This window comes from Pleurodeles waltl, unplaced genomic scaffold (assembly GCF_031143425.1).
Source record: "Pleurodeles waltl isolate 20211129_DDA unplaced genomic scaffold, aPleWal1.hap1.20221129 scaffold_86, whole genome shotgun sequence".
Taxonomy (NCBI): domain Eukaryota; kingdom Metazoa; phylum Chordata; class Amphibia; order Caudata; family Salamandridae; genus Pleurodeles; species Pleurodeles waltl.
Window position 1 is genome coordinate 236,346 of NW_027150400.1, and position 10,087 is coordinate 246,432.

At 47.1% G+C, this 10,087-nt stretch overlaps 2 non-coding genes across 2 annotated transcripts; both read left to right on the plus strand.

Moving 5' to 3' along the window:
* Positions 1 to 2,900: 2,900 nt before the first annotated feature.
* On the plus strand, positions 2,901 to 2,972 carry TRNAD-GUC (transfer RNA aspartic acid (anticodon GUC)). Its single transcript has one exon. It is a non-coding gene; the product is annotated as a tRNA-Asp (tRNA).
* A 1,366-nt stretch (positions 2,973 to 4,338) lies between these two features.
* On the plus strand, positions 4,339 to 4,410 carry TRNAE-CUC (transfer RNA glutamic acid (anticodon CUC)). Its single transcript has one exon. It is a non-coding gene; the product is annotated as a tRNA-Glu (tRNA).
* The last annotated feature ends 5,677 nt before the right edge of the window (positions 4,411 to 10,087 follow it).

The window sequence follows — 10,087 nt, forward strand, 5'->3', positions numbered from 1 at the left end:
TCCTACGTAAACTGGATTTGGTCCCCTTCTTTTCCAGGTCTTCCTCTTCCAGGATCCACCTCTAGTTTCTTCCAGTCTTGCCTGCGTTTTGCAATATCCTTCTCTGAAGTCCTTTTGGTGGGTTGGGAAAAAACCAGTAGCTTACCTCTTTTCTCCTGGTCACTGGGGGGCATTCTGGTACTTACCTTTGGGGTTTCCTAGTTCCTGCAGCTCCCCTCAACTGATTCCACTTACTTGCGTGGGGAACCGGCTTTCGCATTGCACTTTTAAGTATATGGTCTGGTCCCCTCTAGGCCTTCAGTATTTCCTGTTGCTTTTCACTGTTTTCTATTGCTTTTTATGGCAATTTCTGATTGCCACTGTACATATAATAGTGTGCTACTTACATCCTATTGGAGTATTGCCTATCTAGTGTTTTAGTGTTTGTGTTACTGTAATAAGGAACCTTAATTTTCGTTACACATGTTTCTTTCATGTGCTGTGTGACTACAGTGGTATTGCATGATCTTTGCATGTGTCCTAGATAAGTCTTGGCTACTAATCCACAGCTACAGACACTGTCTACACTTCACTAGGAGGACATACCTGGACCTGGTATAAGGTGATAATACCATAGGTACTCACCACACACCGGGCCAGCTTTCTACATCAGAGAGCTCCTTTTTTGTCCCCTGCAATATATAAATTAAAAGTGAATATAGAACAGTGAGCAATGAACTCATCAAAGAGCTGCATGCAAACATCAAGGTATAGATTAGAGCGTTATGATTTCCCCCCACTTTTTCATTAACTTAATGTTGCAAAACAAGTTAATTTGAGCGCAAATCAATTCTTATTATTAAAGAGAGCCCCCAACCATGGTGTTATGTTTTAAATTCTGAGTTTGCGCTTCTCCAGATAAAGCACTCTGAATCTATACCTGCTACCAGTATGGATGACCTGTGACACCTACACCTTGTGGTCCTCTGTCTTATGTAACATTTCATATACATTGATTTACACATATATGATGATTGTCTCTGCGTAATGTCTGTGTGATGTAAAGTGCTTTGACACCCTAGACTGGTATGAGGGCTGAATGATGGAACAACACGTGCGTATATCATGCATGCCTTAACATCGACCGTGTCTTTACTACTCATGCCTTTACAACAAATTTCGCTGTAAAAGAATGTTTGGTAAAGGAACATGCGTGGTAAATTCTCCCCGCCCTGCCCTCTTACACCTGATACCATACTCCACCCTGCTCAATCAGTTAAAACTGCCCCTGCCCTGAATCCTAAACCCCCCCGCCCTGAGCCCTAAAAGCAACTCTGCCCTGTCCTAAAAACTACCCACCCCACACTCTGAACCCTAAAACCTACCCTGAACTGCGCTAAAAACTACCTTGACGCCCCTGCCCCTCGGAACCCTAAAACCTACCCCGCTCTGTCCTAAATACTACATGACCCCCACCCTGTACCCTAAAACCTACCCCCACCCTGTCCTAAAAACTACCCCGACGCTACCCTGTCCTAAAAATGAACCCAACCTCCCACCCTAAATCTGGCCACAGCCCTACTTACCTCTCTCTCCTCTGCTTCTTCCTGTTCCACCCGGACAGCTAGACCGCTCTCTATGCTGTAACCACGCATATGCATGGAAAAGACATGTGTGGTAATGGCATCCATGCTAGCCCCATATTTGTGGTAATGGCAGCGTGGTCAAGGCATTGCATTGCATTGATCACATTGTAAGTGATGTTTCCTGGTATGAGTGGTGCTAAAAAACTAATGAAATGCATCTGAGAGTGGTTATGGATAGTAGTGAGGGAATCCGTGGCGGAGGTGGTCACTGGGGGGCGGCAACAAACAATGTCGCACAGGGCGCCACCAGAACTAAGGCCACCCCGTCAGACAGCACAGCAGGTCACAGGAAGGCGGCAGCACAGAGACTGCCACTTGACAGTCAGACAAGGGCCTAGAAGCAATCATAGGCCTTACTGGCCTTCACAGGCAGGCGGGGGGCCAGAGACTGACACCGCCTGACTGGAAAGAAAGCTCCCAACAGGCAGCACAGTGCATGGCAGGCAGCACAGGAATCGACAGGAAGCACCGCGCCCAGCAGGCAGTGCAGGCCTCTTAGGACTTTACACAGGCGAACAGCAGCACAGAGATTGTCGCTGCCTAATAGGCAGCCAAGGGCCCAGCAGACAGGGAATTGCAGGCTGCACAGGACTCGACTGGAAGCAACGCCTCCCCCATCGCTCCTCCCGCGGCAACCCTTATGGGTGCAAACTGTGCAGGGGGCCCACCTCAGGGTTGTCCCTGTCCCCCCTAGAAATTTTGTGTCTCCTACGCCCCTGATCCTCAGGTCGCTGCTTCAAATCCGCCTCCAAGGACTTTTCCAAACTCTGCTCTGTTTCCTCCGCTTTCCAATCCCAAGCAGCTCCTTTCTCAGCCACTCAGACCCCTTGGCTTTTCCTGCCTCCTCTCCTCTCTGCCCCTCCCAGTCCAGCTCCCTCCTCCAGCTGGGGGGGGGGTGGGAGAGTGTCCCCTCAGTCCCTTTGTGCAACCCCCCCTGATGAGACAGAGCCGGGGGCCCCTGGGCTGAAGAGCGAGGCCGGTGCCCCCCACCCCCGGCTGAGGCAGCCCCGGAGCTGCTTGTAGTGAGTGTGGAAGGTGATGCTGCTGGGAGCTGCTGAGAGCGTCTGCTGGGAGGGGAGAAGGTTGTGTGAAGTGTTGAGGGGCAGCAGGTTTGTGTGTGTGTTTTGTGCAGTGTGAGTGTGTGTGTTTGTTGAGCCTGTTACACACTGTGTTGGTGTGAAGGAGCTGGGAAATGTGAAGAGTCAGACACTAGGTCAGGTCAGAGCAGATTGAGGAAATGTCGAGGAGTTACAGAGGAGTCACCTTTCTACCAGATCCTCGTTAGTATAGTGGTCAGTATCCCCGCCTGTCACGCGGGAGACCGGGGTTCAATTCCCCGACGGGGAGGATGGATTTTTTTTGTTTTAAATTTATGACGTCACAATGACACTTTAGGGGGCTGATATTTTTTATTTATGGCCACAGCTCCCACCAGCTGAAATATTTACTAATGCAGCTTTTAAAATCTATCACGGGCAATAAGTAAGGGCTTCATCTTTTGGGACTCTGTGTACTTTCTTGAAAATGGAAAGGTGTAATGAAAGTTTATTATTGAGATAAAAATCAAAGTACCAAATAATAAAGACCATGCGTTTTAACTAGTTATTGTCACGGAAATAAATGAAATATAATGGAGGGCTATTTTAGATGGAAATTATAAAGTATTTCGTGACAAATAAATGAAATGCTGGGCGGGCTCTGAATGGGGAATCGTTTAACCCGAAGGTAAACGATTTTTCTTTATTTACGTGCAATAATTCAGAATTTATAGACACATTGTGAGAGCAAAAGAAACACTGACCTCCGACGTGGCCGTCCCACCATCCTCATCAGATCCAGGTGTTTACACTGCATTCTGGGACTTGTAGTCCTGTTTATAACACTCTCACGTTAGGGCCACGGGTCCCAGCATCCAGTGAGGGGCTCTAGCCAGGGGGAGCTGCTCGTGCACCTGGAAACCTAAGAGCTGCCCTTAGGGAGCCCTGAGAAGAAACACTGACCCCGAGGTGCACGTCCCTCCATCCCCATCAGATCCAGGTGTTTACACTGCATTCTGGGACTTGTAGTCCTGTTTATAACACTCTCACGTTAGGGCCACGGGTTCCAGCATCCAGTGAGGGGCTCTAGCCAGGGGGAGCTGCTCGTGCACCTGGAAACCTAAGAGCTGCCCTTAGGGAGCCCTGAGAAAAAACACTGACCCCGAGGTGCCCGTCCCACCATCCTCATGAGCTCCAGGTGTTTACACTGCATTCTCGGACTTGTAGTCCTGTTTATAACACTCTCACGTTAGGGCCACGGGTTCCAGCATCCAGTGAGGGGCTCTAGCCAGGGGGAGCTGCTCCTGCACCTGGAAACCTAAGAGCTGCCCTTAGGGAGCCCTCAGAAGAAGCACTGACTCCTTTTAATTGCACTTACTATGTATTTTGATGGTTAATTGGTGACTGATGGTTTCATTCTCCAGTATGTGATATGTGAGCCTCATACACCTTGGAGACTGGGAACTCTCAGCAGATTTCAGTCCATTTAAGGTGCAGTCTTTTTTTTCCTCACATTCTTCCTTAGTGTAGTGTGTTTTCTTTGTCTACTGCTATTTCCCCCCCTTTAATTACCACCAGTGTTTTCTACCTTATTTAGTTCCTGATATAAAACTGGACACACACCATACATGTCCACAGCACATTATTAGAGAGGTTTAGGCATCATTCTCACACAGTCCCTGGTGGTCTAGTGGTTAGGATTCGGCGCTCTCACCGCCGCGGCCCGGGTTCGATTCCCGGTCAGGGAAGGTTTCATTTTATTTTTTCAATTCTAAGCGCACTTTATTACTTTTGAAATTGGAACTGTTTCATTACATGTACTTCTTCTTCACTTGAGTTGTCACCAGTAACTAAACATTTTATGGACAGTCACAAACCACTGCCAGAGGAGTGAGTGACTGCTGGTTCACAAAGCTTATCAGTGGCTTAGTACATCCAGGAGACCTTTTCTGAAGTCTTTTCCTGCTTACTGGTGTGAAACTATTAAAGTTTATTTTAGAAGAGAAATCAATATTAATATCACGTGACACAGGATGGCGTTTAAACAACATGAAGGACAGTGTAAGCAGGTTTAAATATTAGCAATACCTCACGTGAGTGATTTTTATTAATAGAAAATTAGCGCCCCCCCAATGATTTCATCATCACTTCAATTCTTTATTAAAGTGCATCTTTCATTCACTTCGGTTTTCTGTTTGGTCTCTTGCAAATCCCTCAAGTTATCATAAAGTTCACTTTGCATCTCCTCGACTTTGGCATCCGTCTCTTTCGGTTTCTTCCTCTCGTTGCTGCCATCATCTTAGTCCCACAAGTTTTCCCTTCAATGATGAAAGTCCTTTGCAACATTTCAAGAAAATAAACACACGTACAATACCGACTAATGTGACAAACATTGGTGATAACAGCAGCTTCTAAACTCCACCATCTGCACCCCCAGCCATTGGCCCATCTACCCAAACCTGTGACCGACCGATCCCAAAAATGATCTGGATTCTTCCCATGCACCTGTCTCTTCTGCTTCAGTTAATTCATGCTTTATGTGTGTAATATTAACAATATAGCCATTAAGCTTATAATTTATGAGAGGAATGTAAGCACAGCACTCTCGAGCATCAGTGGCGGCTGCCTCAAATCTCAAAAGGGGGGTAAAGGTGAGGGGGAAATACTAAAATATATATTTTGTTAAACATACCTATCTTCGGTCTCTGGCTGCCCTGCTCCTCTCTCGATGGAGTTGGTGTCCCAGCACTCCCTGGGACACCAGCACAGACTCCCACTCAATCCTGGAGCTGCTCTCATTCTTTACCTTGCATGAGAGCAGCGTCAGGATTGGTCTGAGCGGTGCCTGTGTTGTTTCTCCAACCCGGCTGCACAACACAGCCGGGCTGAAGAAACCCAATTGTGCATGTCAGTTTGCCGGGCTAAGACAGCTGGCCAAACTGACATACGCACTTTTAAGTGCACTCACTCCCCTCCTCCTCCCTCCTCCCATGGCCCAGCCCCCCCCTGCCGATGCTGGCTCAGCCAGCAGCTGAAAATTAAAACAATAATTAAATATTGTTTTATTTTTGAGCTGCTTGCTCTGAGCCAGTGGGCGACGCTTCTGCGCCATTGCGAAGGAGCCGCCCCTATCGAGAATTAAAGGCTTTGCAAACTCCGTATTTGTTTGGGAGGAGCAAATCCAACATAAGACGGTTTTGTGTAATCATAGCCCGTATTGCAAGCACCCCTTTATTAATCAGTGTGCGTACAGTGTGAGTAGCAAGCTGTCAACCAAGGCAGACATTTTTCTAATCTTTATATCATTCAGCGCTACTCCTACAGATGGTATTAATGCTCCAAAAATATCAATAAGAATCTACTTAAAGCTTCCTCTACTTATTTTAATATAATTATCAAGAGGAGAATCTAATTAATTAATTTTGTAAATTTGAAGAAAACCTAATGCAGCATAGAAACTTCCTACTTAATTAGGTGGTCACTGAAAATAAGCTAATTGACCAAATACATAACATAGGTCTTTAATGCTAGCTTCTGCAGTGGAAAGGGTCTTTCCTTTTACTAAATAGCTGTGTCCACACTCACTGCATCCTAATTTCTTGCCTGTCTCAATTCCCTCTGGCTGACATACTGTATACAGTGCTCCTTTTCTTATTCACTTCAAGACTCAATTCAGGAGGAGTTTCCTTTAAAATCTCCTCTCCTTTCCCAGTAATATGGACAGCATTCATTTTCTCTTCTCTTTCTTTATCTACTCTTATCCTTTCATTCAATTCATCTTTGAATATTCTTTTGTCTGGGTTAATTTTACAGGCTACATCATGCACGTTATGATCAGTAATGATCTTGTTAGTTAAAGGAGTAAAGAATGTCATTATTAGAAATGGGGTCTCTAGTTGGCGGTGGTTTTCACCTTGTCCAAGTAGGGACCCTCACTCTAGTCAGGGTAAGGGAGTCACACAGCTAAGATAACCCCTGCTCACCCCTTTGGTAGCTTGGCTCAAACAGTCTGACTTATCTCAGAGGCATTGTATAAAGTATTTGTACACACACACATAGTAACACAGTGAAAACACCACCAAAGTACTCCACACTAGCTTAGAAAAATAGCCAATATTTATCTGAGTAAAACAAGACCAGATCAGCAAAATCCAACATTCACAAGTAAAGATACACATTTTTAAAGATTAAATGTAGTATAGCACTGAGAAACACAATAGCTCCAACTGGGGCTATCACAACGTCTTGACAGGGTCATCTCCAGTCTGACGCCACTCACGAGGGCGGGCCGGTCAAAGAGTCCCACGGACTCCGGTTACTGTACCTTGGAAAACTATGAGGAAACAAAGATGTTTCAGAGTATGGGAAGTGAGGCTTTGCTGGAGCTGGTGCGACATTGGTTCCTTACCACCACCGGGGAGTTGAGGCTTCGGTTCCTTACGGTTGTAGGGGAGGTGATGCGGCATTGGTGGTAAGGCATCAGTTCCTTATGACATGGTCGATGAATCAAGCAGCTAAGATGTGAGGTGTTGACTTTGTGTGCCACGATCACACCACAGGCCACATTTGCTGCGGCAGAGTCGGAGTCGGGTGCCATGAATGTCAGTGACGTGGCGCTTGAGACTCATGTTGTGGCAAGACTTTGAAGGTGCTGCAGCAGCGTCGGGCCTGCGGTGAAGGTCGCAGTCATTGCACTGAGCGAGGAACATGGCTCTGGTGCAGGCAGTGGCACAGAGTCACAGAGCGGTGCCGATCCTGATGTCATTCTGGACATCGATGCACTAGTTTGTTTTTGGTTGCACCAGAACTCTTTTGCAAGGGCCCAGGAACTGGTTTTAGCACCACTTGTCAAGTCACGACATTCAACAAGAGAGCACATGTCCTGGTAAGTGAAGTCTTTGAGGGCCCTGAGACTCCCTAACAGGAGGCAAGCTCAGTTCAAGTGCTTGGAGATCTTTGGAATGCAGGATGTAGAAAGCAAAGTCCAGTCCTTTCACTCCCAGGACAGAAGCAGCAAGAAGCAGGCCAACACAACAAAGCAACAAGCAGAGTGACAGTCCCTCCTACAGCATCATGCTCTTCTTCCTGGCAGAATGTCCTCAGTTCAAAAGTGTTCTAGCTATGTGGTGTCAGAGGTCCAGTACTTATACCCATTTCTGTCTTTGAAGTTGGCAAACTTCAAAGTGAAGTTTTTGTAGTGCACAAGTCCCTGTCTTTCCCTACCCTGTCCCCAGGCACACTCCAGAGGGTTGGAGACTGCTTTGTGTGAGGACAGGCCCAGCCCTATTTAGGTGCAAGTGTCAGCTCCTCCCACAACTCTAGCACAGGAAGACCTATCATCCTGGTAATGGGCCATCAAGATAAGCACGGCACACCCCAACTCCATCTGTGTGACTTTCTAGAGTGAATGCACAAATATGATTTTTTTTTATATCTTTTAGTCATCGAGTGCATGTCTCTTACATTCCATGTGAGGAATTTATATGAATTTAATGTCGTCATATTGGTGTTTCCCTCTCCCCACCTGGCCAAGTACCCCTTCACTAGCACTGCCACTCGTTCCTCCCAGTTTAGTAGATATCCATGTTAGCGCCTTGTTTGTAGAAATTCTTATCAGAAGCTCAGTTGTCCCCACCCCTAAACCCCTATAACTAACATCCAAACTCCCCATCCCCAGGACAAAAGTAGGAACGTCTCTCGCCCAAACCAAAGAAAAGCTATAATCCAATGTGTCAAATAGGGGGGGGGGTGCTCTTATCTCAAATCTAAGGTGCACTGTGACACCATCTCCCCGTCCCGGGGCAGGTAATATACTGGATCAACATTGTTCCTGTGTTTTTGCAAGTTCAGTTATTGTTACACAGTAGGGCCCAGAGATGATCTCAGATTAGCTCTTCGACGTCTCATTGCTTGTAACATCCTCTCAATTTTGGCCTTGCTATTTTCAATAATCAAGTTCAGACAACGTCTCCTCAAGTGATGCAGTCTGAGGTGCCAGGTGTCACACTGGGGCCAACTTTATCCGGCGAGCGTGATAGATCCGATTCTAGCTCAGATCCTGACAATTCGGGTTCCTCTTGTGTCGGTTTATAGGAGTCCGGGTCTGGGCTCCCAAAGGAGGCAGGTGCCTCCATCGCCTTTTGTCTCTCTTTCAATATTTCGGATGGAGACGGGCTACCCATTCTGCTGGTTCTACTGCGGTTGACTTTCTTCCGCCGTTCTGACTGAGAGATCTCAGAGCTCTGTAACTGTTCTTCCTGGGATTGTGTGTCAATCCATTGCCTGGTTTCTTCGGCTGTGTTGAAAAATTGTATGCCCGCTTTGGTCACCCCTCTCAGTCTGGCCGGGAACATCATTCCATATTGAATCCCCATTTTATGGAGTCTCTGTTTGGCATCCCTAAAGGAAGCTCTTTGTTTCTGTATCTCTTTGGAGAAGTCTGGGAAGATGCGGACCACTTGGTTATCTATCGTGTTGTCTCCTCTCTTCCTGCTCTGGTTCAGTATGAAGTCTCGATCCCTGTAGTGAACCAATTTAGCTATTATTGGTCGCGGTGAGGGCCCCAGAGGGGTGGGGCAAGCCGGAACTCGATGTGCTCTCTCAATTGCAAAAAAGGAGGAGAAACCATTCTCAGCCACCTCCTCCCTCAGCCAGCGCTCAAGGAACTCCACCAAGTTAGGTTTTTCTGCCCGCTCAGGTAATCCAATTACCCGAATATTGTTCCGGCGAGAGCGGTTTTCTGCATCTGCTCGTAGTTCTAGTATTTGGATCCTTTTTTCCATTTGCAGCGTTGTTTTGATGTTGTCTTTGATCTCGGACCGTAGTTCCTCAAGTTGTTTGTCTGTGGCATTCACTCTCTCAGCCAGGCGACGATGATCATCCCTAAGTACCGTAAAATCAGAGGCCAGCGCGTCGATTTTCCCTTCCAGGGTGACCAGGGATGCCGAGATAGCTAGTAGGACATCTTGAAGAGTGGGGTCTCCTCCCCTCCCCTCTGGAGCGGGATCTAATGGATCTCCCAGATCTGCCATCTCTCTCGGAAAGGGTCCACTTTTTGTTTCTAGTTCTTTTTTCTTGCCCGTCCTACCCATCCTGTTCATTTTTCAAGACAGACACTGTGTTAGGTTCTGTTCCAGATCAGTGGGGGTCCTTTCACATAAGGGGTCAGGCTTGTTCTGTTTGTGGGATTGTTTCTCTCCTTATAGCCCCTTCTTTCTTCCCAAGCGCCTAGCAGTGGTCTCGACCAACTTTCGTCCTAACTCACCGCTCAGGTGTTCAGTATTTCGTTCTGCTCCAATGGGGCTTCAGGTCTGCCCCGCTCGATCCCTCCCACGGTCATCAACAAGGCCGCTCTTTTCCTTTCCTTTCCTGCAGGAAGATGCGGTCCTGGGGGGTGGGGGGAACCAGGTTTTAATAGTTCTAGTG